The sequence below is a fragment of the Perca flavescens genome, chromosome 9, assembly GCF_004354835.1.
Source record: "Perca flavescens isolate YP-PL-M2 chromosome 9, PFLA_1.0, whole genome shotgun sequence".
NCBI classification, from domain to species: domain Eukaryota; kingdom Metazoa; phylum Chordata; class Actinopteri; order Perciformes; family Percidae; genus Perca; species Perca flavescens.
In genome coordinates, this window is record NC_041339.1 from 11,231,307 (window position 1) to 11,249,974 (window position 18,668).

Below are 18,668 nucleotides of genomic sequence, written 5' to 3' on the forward strand. Positions count from 1 at the left end.
CAACTGCACAATATTTGACACAAAACCTAAAAAGCGTATGCTTCATACTCCTGTGAAGCAGTACACTTTGCCTGTAGGATTTACTGTAGCAGGAACATTGATATTGGCAAACTGATGACCAAGGTACAGGTGAGTTTGTGAGCAGGGTTATGATATGAACTAAAATAAAGATAAGATAAGCTTAGTGTTCACAAGAGGGATAATTCAGGTATTGCAACACAAGTTATAGAATAATTGAATTAAATAGGAGGTATATATAACTAGTAGAAAATAAATTAACTAAACAAGAGCAATTAAGGCAAAGTTATGAGGTAGTAGCAAGCTAAAGTGACAAATAATCAATAGCAGTGAGTCACATCAACAGTGTACACCAGAATAATATATACTGTGATTAAGTAATGATACTTTGTGTTGTCTGTAGACTACTAAAATAATAATAGTGTACAATGCAGTATGGAGAACAACTGAGTCCCATATGACCCCAAGAGACTTTAATTGCAGCTGTTGATGTTGCAGATGGTTGTAGTCTGTAGCCAGTCATACAGTAGGTAGATCTGGAGCAGCAGGGTGACTTCTAGCTTTCATGGGCTGGTGATAAGACTCTGCTGCTATGATGCAGCATTGGTCGAGCCCTTCATTCTCAACTGGAAGAAAAGAAAAGAAAATGCTTGTTTTTTCTGTTCAGTTTGCTTTGTATTCATTAAAAAAAACTGCTATTTAAGGAGCAAATTATTCTAGATCTGTTTTTATTATAGTGATAACATTGTACTTAACATTACAACATTTTATACAGACTGATATGAATCCATCATTTTCAAACTAATGTTATATGAAGAAATGAAGACTAAATTCTGATGAACACACAACGGTGATGCAAAAACGAACACAAACAATCCAGTTTCTGGTGTTCTTTCAGTTATATTACAATTTAGGTTTTACTATTGGCTCTAACATTAAATTAGCAAAATCTCCAGGAAGGAGAGGTTAACCAAACGAGGAAAAATACACATACTGTCGGTCATATGTTGTTCAATCTAGCTAAACTATGAAGAAAATCTATTTGTTTACGGACATCAAGCTAGGCTGTATGTTAGCATGTCTGAAATTAGCCAAATCCCCAGGAACATGGTTAACCAAACGAGGACAAATTACAAAGTGGGGTCATTAAATACCAGTTGTAAATACACACATACTGTCCGTCATACAGTATGTCGTTCAATCTATCTAGCTAGCTAAACTACCGATATAAAGAAAAGCTATTTGTTTACGGACATCAAGCTAGGCTAGCTATGGCTAGCGCCATATGCTATGTGCTTAATTTATGTTACTCACCCTCATAGTTGTGTAGCTACGTAACTTGATATGTCCCACTTCAAAGCTTTCTCCCGTTTCCTGATGGATGCAGGTGAAAGACCGTCGACCATTCTGTGCACATTATTGACATATACTAATAATAAAGCGATGGACGGCGGGGTTAAATAAACTTGGGTTACAGACCCATGGTTACAGAGGAGCCAGCCGCAACGGATGTTCTCACATAAAACGAACGCACCCTCAACGGGGCAGGGATCATTTCATTGGTCAACATTACACCTGGCATTCTATTGGTTGTGGAATCTGTCCACAGAACAACATATCTGAGTCCGAGCACAAAGTTTGAGCACAAGCAGAGAAAATCCAAGCGAGAGCATGACCATTTGAGTGTGAGAGCAAGGTTTTGAGGGAAATTATTACAAAATCTGAACGTAATATCAGTGAGAAATGCTCTCAAATTGAAAGAATGCGCTCTTGAATAAAGATAGGAATATAACTCCATAGCAATTCCTCTACTATGCAACAGTAAGTTGCGTGGTTATGACACAATCGTTAGCCTATTTTTACAAAAACGTCTACTACGGAGCCGTAACGTGACATAAAAGTTAATGGAACCTTTTATACATTGTCATGTTTCTTTAGAAATAAACAGTGAGTGCTTGTTAGCATCAAAATGGCGCCATAGGAGGTACGGGTTGTGAGGAGAGGCTTATGGTGTGTTCTTTTTGTCTTGTAATCGCGACTAGTAGCTCGAGTGTGACATCACATCCATGTCGAAAAACGAATAACCGTGGCTTGTTGCATTCTTTTTGTCACACAATACTACGAGTTGGAGAAAAGATGGATTTTTGTAACATTTTTAGTAACATTTAGGCTTCTATTCACCCAGTTATTGACATATTACACAAATATATTTCACAGTTTGATACATGAAAATTACGTTTTGATTAACGTTAACGTTAGGCTACTGCTCTGCTTTCTGCTCAAGACTCGGCTTAAAGCCATTGTTGTCATATAGCAACTGAGCGTCTCTAGCCAATTTCAGCTGCACAAGCTACAAAATAACTAATTAGGCGGTATTTAACTCATAATTAGACTGTAGCGACATGCCTATAGGTAGCAGTATACAGTGCTATGTGTACGACTTCTTCATTTGGTTACAACGACAAAAGTGCTTAAAATTGTAGAAAACCACAATGTTTACTACATGTGATGCACGACGTAGCCATCTTTGAAAGGGCCGTATATACGACCTCAGTGGCATTCTTTTTGCAACTTCCGGTTCGTAACTCCGGAAAACGACTCGTAAATCAACTTCGGTGGACAAAAAGAATGCACCATTACCCCCTTGGAGAAAACCAAGCAGTGGACCAAACCACCATGGGGCAAAGGAGGGGGGACTCAAAATGCATTTTTTGCCCTGTTTGCGTTTGTATTGTTTTACTACTTACACAATTTAATTATATACAATACACAGCATGGTTTTAATGATCTTTTTAGAAGGGTGGGTCCTACACTAAATAGTTTTACTTCCATTTATACGCCTCATACCAAACCTGTCTTCTAAAAATAATGATAAATGAACGAAATTGCTTCATTTACGTTTCGGTAGAAACACATTTACAAGTGACTGATGAACAATGAGAAACGGTTGTTGTTTTAAACACGTGGTCAATGTGGTGTATTGAAACAAAACAACTTGATTGGGTTTGGGTGATTATAGTAAGTACAAAAAACCTACATAATCACTAGTAAAACATTAAAAAGGAGCCTATACTGAGTCTAAATGAAAGCCACAACTATTTATTAAGGTTCGGGCAGAAATGATAGTGTCAAGAAAAATACTGCCAAAATTAAAATCCTTTTCATATTTGTTATGAGCGTGTTATATGTTCGTACCCAAATAATGTATTTGTCTACGATCCTAGTGTTGATTAATGTCTGTAAAGTTTGATCAGAGGAAGCCTGAATAATCAGATATCATCTGTTGTGACATAACAAAGTGTTACCGACATGGTTTGGTATGTAAAAGTGTCTCGCATGCCCATGATTGTGGATCCCATACGAGGATTGCAAACCAGATAATTCTTTCAGGGGTATAATTTCTTCTTTTTTTTCATTTCTTATTTATATGATGCCAAAAATATGCTCTCAGGGCTATCATTTTTCTGTGGCTGTTTGCAAAACCGGAGAGCTAAGAGGATTTATCTTCTTGACCCATCACACAAAGACAATGAGCTGAAGAATAGTGATGTCCAACAGGGAGGACTGAGGGTGTGCACACCCACCCATCCTCAGGCCTCCTTCTAAAGACAGAATCATGTTACAGGCAAGAGACCCATTACTCTTGTCTGTATCAACTCACACTGCCTTTCTAAAAAAGCCAGTGCATGTGTGTTGGTTGCAGGGATTACTGTATGTCAGTATTATATCTCTGACTTGTTTTGACCAGCTCGGGCTTCAGGTTTCTCACAGTACACCGCATTAGATATCTGCAATGGCAGGAACAGGACAAAGCAGCTTCTCCCTGTCTCCAGTATACGCCAGCACAGTTTCCGGCTTTGTATGGAGACTAAGTAATAAAACGATTTTGCAGAACTCCTCACTTTTTAGGAGTCGTTTGCCCCGGGGCTAGGGCTAATGGTTTACTCACTCCCCGAAAAGGCCCTCAGGCTCCAGGTAGTCTCACATTGTCAAGTTGCTCTCATTAACTCCTATAACTCCTGGAGAGATAAGCGTTAGACAGTCACATACTGGAGGCCTTACACGTGTAAGTGCAATAAACTGACAAACACATTTACAGGCAAAAGTACACAGTTAAATTATAGTATTTTTTTAGTTTGGAAACAACTTTTTACACATGAATTGCTATTCAAAAGGCCAGTTTGTAGTGTTTTTATGCCCTGTATAATATACAGTTGTTGTTCTGTGCTTTAAATCTATGTTCCACATTGGTCATCTAAATATACTTAAAAGTACTTAGAGAATGAGCTCTTTTAATTGCTATATTACATAAAATAAATAGTATATCTAGTTATTATTATGAATGTGTTATGTGGATAGAATTGTAACTGCTACTGTTGGGTAGTTTAATCCATAATATAGCATCATATTTTACAAACTGATCATATGTTTGACAGTATATGTAAAATCTTGATCTTTGAAGTTACTACTAACTATGGAGTCAGATAAATGTAGGCAAGTAAAAAGTACATTACATGTCATTTAGCTGATGCTTTTATCCAAAGTGACTTCCAATTAAGTGCTTTCAACCTTGAAGGTACAAAGTCCAGACAACAAGAAGTAAGTGCAAGTACATTAGCTTCAAATAAGCCAAACAACAAAGAGCCATATGAAAGTGCAGCTTTTTTTTATTTTTATTTTTTATTTATTTATCCAAGGTGCAGTCGGAAGAGATGTATTTTTAGTCTTCGGTGGAAGATGCGTAGGCTTTCGGCCGTCCTGATATCAATGGGGAGCTCATTCCACCATTTAGGAGCCAGGCAGCAAACAGTCGGGATTTCGTTGAGTGATTAGATGTCCCTGGCTGTGAGGGAGCAGCAAGCAGGTTGACTGATGCAGAGCTAAGTGGTAGTGTGTGTATGGTTTGACCATGTCCTGGATGTAAGCTGGGTCTGATCCGTTCTTGGACCTGTATGCAAGTACTAGTGTCTGGAAGCGAATTCGGGCAGCAACTAGTAACCAGTGAAGAGAGAATTCGGGCAGCAACTGGTAACCGGTGAAGAGAGTGGAGGAGCGGTGTATTGTGAGAGAACTTGGGGAGGTTGAAGACCAGTCGAGCTGCTGCGTTCTGAACGAGCAGCATTTCCCTCTGAATTGTAGTGCAGTATCTCAAGTACCTCAAAGTATACTTAAGTACACTGCTTGAATTTCTGAAATGTCTGCAAAAGTACTGTACTGTAAAGTACTGTGACATTAAATTGCAATTCCAAAAATCTGTCCCACCATTTTTTTTATTTTTTATTTTTAACATGCCAACTTTCCACCTTAGCCAAACATAAAGACTTTTTGTTCAGACTTAATTTCAAATCTGGCATTTTGAATCAATGCGCAGAGAATGTGTCTCAGAATTGGGGGATAAAAAACATACCGAATGCTAAAATTTTCAGTTTTATCACTCAAGTTATCCCTATCACAGGGCAGATTATGCAAGAATTATAGGGCTGGGATAAAAAAATTGAAAATCGTATGTATCGTTTTCCCTAGAATTGATATTTTATTTTTTTTTACCAATGATTCACCTAATATATTTTTTGTTTATACAGTATAGATGGTGAATAAATCATATCCGTTTTCTGACCGAAAGCATAAAATGCAGAAAATACATGTTATGTGCTTCTTTACAAATGACGTGATGTGCATTCTTTTTAGAAAACAATTAGTTTTTAGGAATGTCTCATGATATATTGTCTCTAGAAGTGTATTATTCAAGGAAAAGAAAATCGCAATGCTCAATACTATCAAATCGCAACCCGTTCTCACTCCCAACTCGTAAAATACGGACGCTTCAGCAGTGGTTCTCAGCGTCAGATACTACGCGAAAAGCCCCCTTTAGCGTGTGTATAGAACGCATCGGGCAGAGCAGCAGCTCCACGACACTTTAAGATGACGTAGTATTAAGAGCGACAACGGTAGCGAGTAGTATGAAAGCCCGAAATTCTGCGTAGGAAGGTTGTTTGGGGTGGTGGATGGGTCAAACAACACAGCAACTCCTTTGACCCGTGTCACTGAAACGTTCATTTTATAACCCTGCCCACGATCTTTTCCTAAACCCAACTGTCCCGTTCTTCTTTTCCTAAACCTAACTGTCCCGTTCTTGTTCCGCATGTCAGTTAAAGAATGTCCCGACCCAGAGTGTCCAAATTGACATGAAAAGTCCCGACCAAGTGCCTTTAGATAAAGCGTGTTTCGATATGACGCTAAGGGAGACTCTTAGCATCAATAACAACCCCAAAGGCACAAGGCCAAGCGTCCGTATTTTAAGCGATGAGAGTGATAATGTGTTGCGAATCGAACCGGGACAAAGGCATATTTTCCCAGCCCTAAAGAATAAAAATATATTTTGGGAATTTTCACTTGTCTGGCAGCCTTAATGAAGTCTGGTGTATGTTGCTGACAAATTTTATTTTTTACTACTTTCTACTTGAACTCAGCCACATACAGCTGTCAGTGATGTGCACGTAGATGCTTACTTAAAAGACTGTGCAACGTAGGAAAGCTTTTTTGCACACCTCTTTTGTCGTGCAGGTGCGTAGGATATGATCAAAAAGTTTAGAGAAAATCCTGCACATTGACCATTACGCAAGCAATAATTTATTTAGAAGAAAAATACAACGTTTTGGTCTCAGACCTTCATCAGGTAAATTCATTTTTGAAGGTCTGAGACCGAAACGTTGTATTTTTCTTCTAAATAAATTATTGCTTGCGTAATGGTCAATGTGCAGGATTTTCTCTAAACTTACTTAAAAGACTAAAAGTATAATTGAATAAAAAATAAAAGTTACACCAACTTTTTGGAGATACACAAATTCTTCTGGTTTATACATTGGACCTGTAAACGTCCTGGGTACTCTCACAGTCACCTGTTCCACTGTTTCTCCTTTAATCTTGATTAAACATGGCAATCTCTTTGTTTGACAATGTTTGAGCTGCTGGACTGTCGCTCAGTAAAATATGCACAGAGGCCTAAAGAACTGTAGAGTAAATTATAGACTGCTAAGCCAACATGTTTTCATAAGACACAATCTCAGATAGAGACAGTCACTTATGTTAATCTACTCATCCATTTATTCACCTTACAGCTGACTCACATCATACACATTTATTCATTTAAAAATACAAAGAATTGTTCCTAGTTTCTTCTGTATGAAAAATGTCGATCGATATTTATATTTGTTTGGTTAGTGATGTATGTTACTGTTAAAGAACTTTTCCTTTTCCTTTGCATGTTTACTGGACTTAAGTTTTTTTAAGTCAGCTTTTTCACTAACCCATATGAACACGCCATTTTCTGCCAAAGTTAGAACAGTTTTGTTTATTTCAAATGAGAGATTTTTAAATATGAATCTTTAAATTAGCTTTTGTAATATAGGTGTTGACACAACACATTATTCTGTTGCTATAACTGCTTGAATAAAGCACTACACATTAGGGTTGCGCAATAAATCGTTCTTTTCATCACATTGCAATATCAACTTGCACAATAAAAACATTGCAAAAGAGCATCAGTAGAAAACTGCACTTTCAATTTAATTATCAATCTCTTTTTTTAATAGTGCCTTTTTAGTTCAGTTCAATATTCAATTTTTCCAATAAAATAATGTTGTAAATAATTATCTTTCAGTTTATTTTTTCATTCAACAAGCAATTTGTTGTATTTTAGCAGTATACTGAAAGCAGCAGAAAGCTAGAACTAGTACACTTTAATATGTTGCAATAAATGCATGTAATATCGTTAGCGATATTCAACATTATCGCATATTTTCCTCATATCTTGCAACCCTACTGGAATTTCATAACAGTAAGCCCTCCCACTACTGTCAAACCCAAACTGTCCCCAAGAGATTTCTGGAAATAACAGTGTATTAAAAGCATTCTTTTTTTTTTTAAATCCCAAAATGTTTTTACCTATACGACACATTTTTCTCCCTTCTTCTTCCTCTTGCCCCGTACTTGTGATTGTTGAGGTTGAAAAAGATTAGAGGGAAATAGTGCATCATAAACTGGCTGCAGGCCTCGGGGCAACAGTGTCTGCTCTAAAGCTGGATAATCTCATATCAGTGTGGCGTGTTCATTTAGCTTAAAAGATAGGACCTTTTTAGAAGCACCTCCTTGGGTTATTATGAAGCTTTTCATACTCAAGATGATAACTCATTCTGGCACCTGTGTAATTTACTAATGTCACATGATTTTAGCCTGCACTGACTGCAAACCCCGGGAAGGAATTACAGTGCACTGCAGAGCCTCTGCAGATATGCCAGCCAATGACATTGAGGCACAACCTGGTTGGGTTGTGTTTTAACTTCTTTAATTAGATGTGTTTACTCTGTATTTTATTTGCAGAGATCATGGAAGAGCCTGGGGGAAAGGTAGATTTAATTAAGGGGCATCGATGAAAGCACACATCTCGCACAATCTCCAAAGTGTTTCCTCTGATATTGCTGCAAAATATCCTGATGACAGGTGGGGCTGGGGAGGAGTTGACACGGCTGCGAAATAGAACAATTTGGATTCATTCTCACCATGTGTAGGTGGGAGAGTGTTATAGGTCTTCTGTTATATCACTGAACTCAATTTAACTGCTAAATAAAATCCATTTAGATACACAGACTGAAACATGAACAAAAAAAAGATGTGATTGCACATAAAGGAATTGTGATGGTCGGTGAGATAGTGGAAATGTACGAGCAGCTTTGCAATTAGCAAATGCAGGCCTGCCACATTGTCAAATGCCCTCACGCTCTGTCTCTGCGATAATTGTCACAGCCCCTCTCTTTCATTACAATCTGTCACAGAGTCAACCGTATTCATTATGAATTCTTATCTGCTTGTGCTTTAACATTTGCCAGATGGTACGTCGGTATCAAAAGCTAATAATGATGTAGTAAGGAAATTAAGACTTTATCAAAAGCTACTTAATGCCAGAAAAAAAGGAAAATCCAAATACATTGATGCATCAGTTGATCCGTGATGATCCCATCTGTGAAATTGTAAAAGGTGAATCATCCTATCTTAGAGGTACAGAATATGCAAATTGGACAGCAAAGCTGAAATTTGATTGGGTTTAGCTTAACTAATCTCCTTTGGTCACAATTTAAGTTTGATGTAGGAAGAAATTCCATTTTTTACACAGATTTAATCTGGTTTTCTACTCTACAGGACAGATTTCACTGGTAGGATAAAATGGTATGGAATGGAATGTAAAGTCCATAAAATATGCAAAGGAAGATGACATGGACAGCTACACAAAATAAAATGAGCCCTCAGACATTTTATATACCTGCCAAGTCCCAACAAAGGTATTTACGTTTGCCACAAGCTGCAGGTCCACTGGTCTAATTAATACATGCACAGAATATCTCGGCTGGTCAACACATGGAACAATGTGATTTAAAAAGCAGCTAGAGAAAGAAAATGGATTTAATTTGACTAATCATATTTTTGTTAGGAATTAGTCATTGGGATTCCTTACGTATAGGACTCAAGTACCGCAGGCGTAAGCATCGCGTAGAGCAGCATAATGCAGCTATTTTTATCTCGCCGCCCACGTTATCCAATCTGTCTGGCCATACCAGGCACATAGCGTTCGCGTAGCATTTGCTTAGCGTTCGCTTAGCATTCGCTTAGCGTTTGCGTACAAGCGTTTGCGTCCAAGCGTTCGCGTACAAGCGTTCGCGTACAAACGTTTGCGTACAAGCGTTCGCTGCAGTGATAGTTTCGGCGTCTATTTTTTACGCGGTAATCACACACAGGAAGACCACAGTGCAGGCACACAAAGAGAGAGACAGACAGGCGGATAGACAGGTGGGAGTGTCCTGGCTGGTGGTGGTAGGGGTTGTTGTTGGATGACTACCAAACACAGAGACAGAGAGAGAGAAAGAGCCGAGAGGAGAAGGATCGCTTTGTGACCGGCGCGTAGAAATACGCGTCTGGTATGAATAGCCAGGCGCACGATCAGGCACGTATCTACACCCTACACTTACGCCTGTGGTGTGTTCCCCCCGTAAGTGTCTACAGCCATGCTGACGGCTTTGTGAGATTGTGACTGAGCACAGCGGTGGGTTGAGCTAAGTGTTCAAATTAACATGCTAACATGCTCACAATGACAATGCTTGCATGCTTAGCAGGTTTAATGTTCACCATCTTAATGTAGTATTTTAGCATGTAAACATTTGCTAATGAGCACTAAAGACAAAGGACAGCTGAGGCTGATGAGAACGTCTTTATTTCTGCAGGTATTTGGTCATTGACTAAAGTATTAGAGAAACTGAAATTTTGATCAGGGGTTAAATGTTTTTAGAATTCACACTCTGAGAACCACGAATATATGTACCAAATTTTAAGACAATCTATTTAATAGTTGTTGAGATATTTCAATAAATACCTAAAGTCAACTGCATGGCGGTGCTAAAGGGAACGTCTAAAGATCACCAAAGTTTAAAATTCATTGTCTGGGAACCATGAATATATGTTAAAACTTTGAGCTTCTGATAGCACTAGAGGGAAATTCAGAGGAATATGTTAGTCATTAGAATGTATCCTCTAGGGCAGGCATCACCAAATGGTGATGGTGAACCAGATGGTTCTGTCCGGACCATGTGACCAATTTCTGATCAACGAATGAGAAAAAATCTTTTTCTTTTACTTACAGTGTAAGCCTCAAGTTATTGTTCTAGCAGCTATGTGACAACTTGTTTTTCTATGCTAAAATATCCTACTTTGATAAGTTATAAGATATTGTTGAAATGATAAGAAATGTGTGGTCCTGATTTTATTTGATAGAAACAGGGGTTCAATTCAATTCAATTTTATTCATAGTGTCAAATCATAAAAGGAGTTATCTCAGAACACTTTACAGATAGAGAAAAAAAGAGCAAGCATTTGGTGTGACAATGGCGAGGAAAAACTTCCTTTAACAGGCACAAACCCCGGACAGACCCTGACTATTGGTGGGCGGCCATCTGCTGCTGCCGTTTGGGACACAGAGACAGCGATACAGAGATACAGATATACAAAAATATCATTCATAATAATTAAGATAATAGAACTATGACTATAAATAATAGTAGTAGCAGTGCAAGGTGTAGCAGGGCGTTGAGCAGGACCACGGCAGCAGCTGCAACCACGAATTAGGTGCCACCCCAATCCAAGGAAATCTGCGAGGTGAGAAAACATAAGGACTCTGGGGAATAAGCTTGCTAAATTAGTAACAAGCATCACTGGGACATGAATGCACACAGATGGAAAGAGAGAGGAGCCCAGGGTGTCAAAGGAAGTTCTCCGGCAGTCTAAAACTATTGCAGCATTTCTAAGAGCTGGTCCAAGGCAGACCTGAGCCAGCCTACAAAGGCTTGGTAGATGAATCCGACAACTATAAAGAGAAGCAGAGTTAAGGAGGGGGTGCCATGTCTGCAGCAACACCATTCCCCTACCGGCTGTTGATGGCAATTTAGACCTTTTGAGACGCAGACCTTTGCTGGGAGAATATTTTAGTATCTGGACCTCTTACCACATACCACTGCTCTAGGGACCTGAATATCTGTACGGAATTTGATGGCAATCCATCCAATATTTGTTAAGAGTTTTACATCTGGGGAAAAAAGTGGTGGGCCCACCGACTGACATACTGACATTGTCGTCACTAAAGCCATACTGTGACTGTTGCTGAAGAAAAGACAAACAAGATGAGTGTGACATGACTCTGTTGTACTGATGGAATTATTTCTGTGGAAATGTACACTATGCTGAATTTATTCAGACCACTGGTACACATAGTGGAAGTTTGCATCAACAGCTAACAACATCAACAAATTAAAATGCAAGCAGGTTTCTTACTAAATTATGACACAATAAAACAGGGAAAATTAGAAATACTGTTTCAAGGCTTTCATCCTTCTGTGATTCTACCATTAATCCTATCTAAAATGCAAGTACAGCCAGTTATTAATATGTCTTTCCTCTTGAAAAATAGGCGCAGAACAGAGGGAGAATTTCAGCAATGCACAATAAATAGCTGAGAATATTAGGCTCATGGGAACTAGAGGTTTGGTGCTAGATTTTTCTCCCTCAGTGACATCTTGAATAGTTCAGGAGTTATGGACAAAAGTTGTGGAAGATAATGTCTGGTGACATAGACTTGTTGTCACATTTTTCATCCACTACTATCCAGTCCCTTTGCATTCTGATCACACCTCTTCAGGCAGATAACTATTTCCTCAGGATTAATGTCCCAGTTTCAGCATCCTCCAACACATCACAGTTAATGACCTTGATTTAAATCACAAGACGGTATGTAGGAACTCATATTACATCCAAACAAGAAAATAGATCAGCCTTTAGGTGTTGTTTTTGTCTGGCCCTGTGCTACACAACTTTTGGCCTGCAGCTATCAGTGAGATAGGCAATCGCCTCTACTCTTGGTTTGATTGATTCATTGCAGGTTTACCAAGCTGGGACACCTCGCTCATGCATATGCTGTTTCTTATTTCTGCATTTTTGTTTGTTTTATTGTCGGATACTCTCTGCATTTGCTGTTTGATTGCAAAAGCTTAAAGAGTTTGACGCACTGAATAATCGTGTAGGTTATGTGGCTTTACCAAAGTGAAAGGTATGATAAGCTCAGAGGATGAATTAGTGCTACTTTAAGCTTGTCACAATTTTTTAAATTTCCAATAATTCCCAACATCAAGGCTAAGCTGATGACAACATCACAAAAATGACAAAAGTCAAGTAGAAGCAAAGCAAACTGCTTATAGGCCTGTAAATGATTTAAGGCTCACAGGAGGTGAATCCTGAAATGTGTGACATTCACATTACACACACACCTCCCCCTCAAAATGCAAAAACACACATTCTCTCTCTCTCTCTCTCTCTCTCTCTCTCTCTCTCTCTCTTTCTGTCCATTTCTGTCTTTCTGTCTTGTCTCTGTCTTGATTTCACACACCTGAAATACACAACCACATAGTTTACATTGGATGACTCTTTGCAATTATGTTAAGCCTAACTGACACATGTTAATTACAGTAAAAGTATATATATGTGTGTGTATATATATATATATATATATATACACACACACACATACATAGTGTGTGTGTGTATATATATATATATATATATATATATATATATATATATATACATACACACTATAATACATATAATACTTTAAAAAAGTCCATGACAAACACATAAAGTGGGAGTGACAATGTAATAATTATACTGTAAGTGGTAAATTGCAGTAAGGTAATGCAATTAATGTTTCTCATTAGAACATCCTTGCAATAATCTGAGCCACTCATTGAAGCTGAATAACAATAATTTGATTTACCATTATTACATTATTACATTTACATTTTACCATTATTAATTAAATTCACACATTTTTTTAAAGTGAAAAATAGATGCCCAGAGTGAAGTAAAAAAAATTAAATAGGAAAGTCATAACAGTTCACATTAACTCTTAATTAAATTAACTTAATTTTGTGGCAAAGTCAAGTAAATTCAATTGAATCGTCTAGATCAGTGGATTCACGCGCAGGACTTCTAGAAAACCATTTTGACAGTGCTGAGCTTTTGAGAGGATGGAAAGCCAGAGTCCAAAAACAGAGGAGGCTGTCATAGCTGATTTTGCACATCCACTTTTATTTCACCTTCACTCCCAGAGTAAAAGAGACAGTGCTACAAATGTTTCTTTAATACATTGTATATTTTCCTGTTATCAAGCTAGCTAGCTCAAGCCATTGTGACTGACAGTGCTAGCATGTTCCCAGCTAGCTAGCATATTAGTGTTAACCCTGCAAGCAGTAGTTCACCAACTAGCCCTGTGAATGCTCACTACGTCGCCAAGCTTCTAGCACCTCCTATTACTCAACGACATGCAGATGGATTCTGTTCCACTATCTGATGTGACTGGGCTGGTCTGCAACTGCTATTTCCATTCCACCAAAATTCTCAGCTTTTCTGTATGTAACTGAATGGACTTATGCCGACATTTTACCAAATTACTTTTCAAGCTATTCCAATATACAAATGAAATCATGAGAGTATTGCTAGAGTTAGGGTGCGATCCTGTCGTCTTAATTGTTTGGTGTAAGGTGGTCATAAAACTCAGTCCGAGTAAGTTTTTTTCCCGTCTTGACGTTCCGACAAAATCATACGTGTTGGATATTATCGTAAGTCTTGGTAGTTAAATTTAAAAGTTAAATCACCTGAACTTTGTCAACAACCAATGGGTGCACTCCACTCAGCATCAAACAGGAAGCCACAAACAGGCTAGAGCCAGTGTTGTGTATGGTTGCAATGACGACGTGCTAAGCTAAAGAGGGGAAATTGCAGATTTTGACATTCATCTACATGCATGGCAGAACAGAACATCTGCAAACTTTCCCTTAAGTTACCAGCTAACGCAAGCAATAGCTAGGTACTGTAGCTTGGTTAAACATTTTCAAAACAAATCTAGTTAAACTCTCTTATATGCACTACACATATTTTATTTATTTTTTCTTTTTTTTTATCTCTACCTTTGTTCTTAAGTAGTTCTTCTCCGCTTTTACATGGTATGCTTTAATTGTGTTTTTCTGTAACGAATATTTTATATATACAGATTAATAATTATAATTTTACTTTCACTGTTCTAGAAAAAAAAAATTAATGAGCACTGACTTGACTAATTCATTGTCTGTACAATACTCTTTAGCTCAATAAAAAATATAAAAAAAATATAGTTGTAGTCTTGTAAAGTGTGACCCAGCAATGTGAGATGGTAGGCATTAGTAACATTTGTTGGAGACCTGTCACTAAGATGTCTGCAAACTCATTGCACTACTGTTGTAAAGGTATACCCCCCCCCGCACACACACACATGCATGTCACCAGCAGGTGCATCCTCAATCGGCCTACTACTGATAGTAGGGATTGGTGTCCCTCTGAATAAGGCATTCATTATTTTTAACTATTTATCCAACCATTTTCTTTTTCTAACTATTTTCATTCAGCCACCGAAATGATGCCAGCTTCTCTAAACATTGTATCAGTGAGTGGAATTCTCAGGAGGGAGCTAACCCTTGAAGGAGTCACTCAACGTGGACGGGCACTTTAACTGATATGCATTTATTCTGACTAACCTACCTCTAGCTATGTTTGCCAGTGTAATTATTTCACTGAGCACTATAGAGTATACAATTAGACTATTTAAGATTAGATGTCTATTTATAGGTCAGTTTGAACATGTAAATCATATTTGTTTTGGGAACCGCTCACTTGATTAATGAAAATAAAATCATTTGCATTCAATATTGAGCAAAGGAAGAGGACAAGAGACATTCGGTTGGAAACATGTTTTTTTAAAGCAAAAACAAATGTATTTACTTAAGCTCACAGCCTGTTAAATAATACGTAGAAATAATAAACCCAAACTTGGTAGTAAACTATGCAGTGTGTATAAATTGAAGTGTTCCAAGACGCAGCAGGTTGCAGTGACGCATGTGTGACAAAGCTGAGCGCATTTCTGCACAGAGCCAATAGACAACAGCTTCAAATGGAACGAGAGCATTTATGACATTTATGTCCATGAGACAAATGACTAACAAACATGAGTCACATGTGGTATAGATAGTCTTTAGCCTCCAAATGTGATGTTACTGTGATACAGTATAAAAATCATAGCCTAGAGGATGTCAGATTTTAAAAGATCACTTACCACGTATGGTTACCACTATACAAGTACATTTTAGCAGACAATTTGTTGTGTAAAATTATTCTCAATTTTGGGGATCTTTTTAGATTCTGTTACATAGATAAATACACAGATGTTATTTTCTATTAAGCTCTCAAAGCTGTGAATGAACAGCAACATCTGGATTTGATCTCACAAGGCCTGAGGAGTCTGACTAATCACAAGAGTAACCCAAGTAAACTATTGCAGATGTGAGATACTTGCAGGGACTGGCTCACCACTTAACTTCATTTAAATTTGCAGAAGTGACTGTCAATATGAGGGGTGATGGGTCATCTCATTTTCCTACCTCTCCTCAGTACAACACGATCTGCCACAGTCTGTAAAGGGATATGTTATTTAAAACTTGATTCAAAATCAAATACCGTTAAATCTTTAGTGCGTAACTTTTTTTATATTAATGAATGTCTGTTACATTGAAGCCATTGCCAAATGAGTTGATACAAAGCACACAACTCTCTGTATTTCTCAGTATGGCTATGTTCAGAATCCGGTGTCGTCTGTCAACTTTTGCGCGTGTAAAATCGAGTGAAGATAATTACCGCTTCTCAAGATCACGGAAGGCTTGCATCATGTGGATGCGCTGACAGTTTTGTTGTTATTACTAGAAACTATGCCCTATAGCTTTAATGCATGTTCAAAGTTATATGGCCACGTTCTAATTTAATTTAGCACACTTTAAAACTGGGTCTGTGTTGTTAGGTAGAGAATATGCACTGAACCACAGACAGGATATTTTGAAAGACAAACTTGCGCAGACAACAATAGAGCTTGGACTTTGAAATGCTGCAAAGCACGCTCATTAATAGTGTAAAATAGGTTTCTCTCCAAAGAAGTGACATAAATGGTGTAATGCTGGGCTTCATGGGTAGATATGTTGGCTAATTGGCTCTTTAAAAGAAGGTTAAGGTGTTTTAAAGGCCTCAAATTGGTCTTTTCTCCTTCAGAGGAAGTTTTGAGTGCCAAAAATAATTAGGGCGGTGTTGATTGTTATGGAACCCATATCACACTAAGGCAAAACAGACAGCAGGGAGGATGCCAAGGGAAGCTTTAAGAGTCTCATTTGAGGTAAGCTGAACTGATGCTCATTATAAACTGTATGAGTTGTGTGAGAGATAGCAATATAGATTACGTAACTATCTGGAGCCTTTAAAACAACCATTTGCAGTTTGTATAGTCATTATTCGTGGAATTGATTTCTGTATGGAAACACTTTTATTTTAAATGCATGATCTGTCAAGCCACGAGGAGGCCTGAAACTATAATTAAGAGACTGTCCTCACCCAAAAACTCACACCATTGGTCATTTGTTCAAATGCTTAAAGCAGCAATAATTGATTTTTTGGGCTTGACGCATTTTTGGGGTAGTGAAACAAGCTGTTAACACAACACTGACATATCAACTTATAAAGTTGTGGCAAACGTGTAAGCAAACAGTTGGCTGTTTTACACACAGCAGAATATTCCAGTGTATATTTATCTTCTATATCGTAAATGGGCCTCTAAAAAATGCCCATTGTAGTGAGTGACTACGTCGCCTAATAAGTCTCTGACCAGTGTTTACCTTTCTTTTTCCCTTCAGTCTCCCGAGTCCTGACGTAACCTTTCATAGTTCATCCATCGCTGAGGACAGGTTAATCTTAGTCTATGGCGAAAATTGTAACAGTCACTAATGCTGCAGTGTAATGTACTGCTTTGTTAAGCTATTATTATTATTATTATTATTATTATTATTAACAACAGACATTGATAAACCCTTCCCATATCATAGCCTAAGATGTTGTGATTCATAACTTACTTGCGCTACAAACACACAATTTCTGTACTTCCAAAAACATCATGATTTGCAACTGAACTCTTACCAAAGTTACTCACAGTCTTTTGACAAAATACACGATAAGACGATGATAATGCGACTGACAGCATACGGGTAAAAAGTGATTTTTGGTCAGGTGTAAATCACGGCAGGACAAGACCATAACTTTATCACGCTAGCAATAATAACTTAGTAGTTACCAAGGCAAAGTTATGTATTTATAATGTTTGGAGATCTAAATCAACATAAATAAGATGCCTGCATGGTCACAGTATATTATATCCGAGTTATAGATGAAAATTGAAGTCAGACTAGCTTAAATTGAAGTCATGACTATGGCAAGATTACAAGCATTTCTAAGCATTTAGGTACATGGAGTGCTAGCAAAAAACTCTAGCCTAAGGCTTGGCTAACTTCATTCATTTCTAAAGCAGTGTTAAAACTTTTTTGACAGCATGGTACACATTAACAATGGTATTACTATATTTGTCCTATGTAATTTGTTATCATAAGTCGAAGAGAGAAATTGACATTTACCTCACACAATAATGAGTAGTCACTTGCCCTCCAGTTTGCTCTTTTCACCTTCAGCTCCCATACTTTTTACCTTTTTTGTTCACGGGGGAACTTGTGAAATGTTCCATGTCTTTCATTGCCAAATGTTGAGCAACAGTAGGGCATTTTTTCAGTGATTTATGCCATTTTTATTTATAATTTATTAAATGTTTTCACTATTCCCTGCACTATGTCATTGGGAATCAGATGAATGTTGATATCCGACATGGAGTCCACGAAACACGTGACCAACTCGGAACCAATCTCATAATGGGATAGCTCAGAACATTCGATTCCCTAGTTGGCCAAACTCTTTATATACGGCTCTGAGTTAAACGAGACATTTTTAAGTCACCACAAAGACACAAATAAAAAAGCTAAATCAGCTAAGGTAACAGGTAATCTAAATTTCTCAAATCTAATTTTGTTAATTATAAAATTTTAATTTGGTTTTCCTTGGCACAAAAATGATTCAAAAATACCAAAACATGTTAACCTACATGGCTG

At 37.7% G+C, this 18,668-nt stretch overlaps 1 protein-coding gene across 3 annotated transcripts in view; it reads left to right on the plus strand.

Annotated features, from left to right (window-relative positions):
* LOC114561536 (uncharacterized) overlaps nucleotides 1–18,668 on the plus strand; it is a 125,423-nt gene that overhangs the window by 62,211 nt on the left and 44,544 nt on the right. The window lies entirely within an intron of this gene.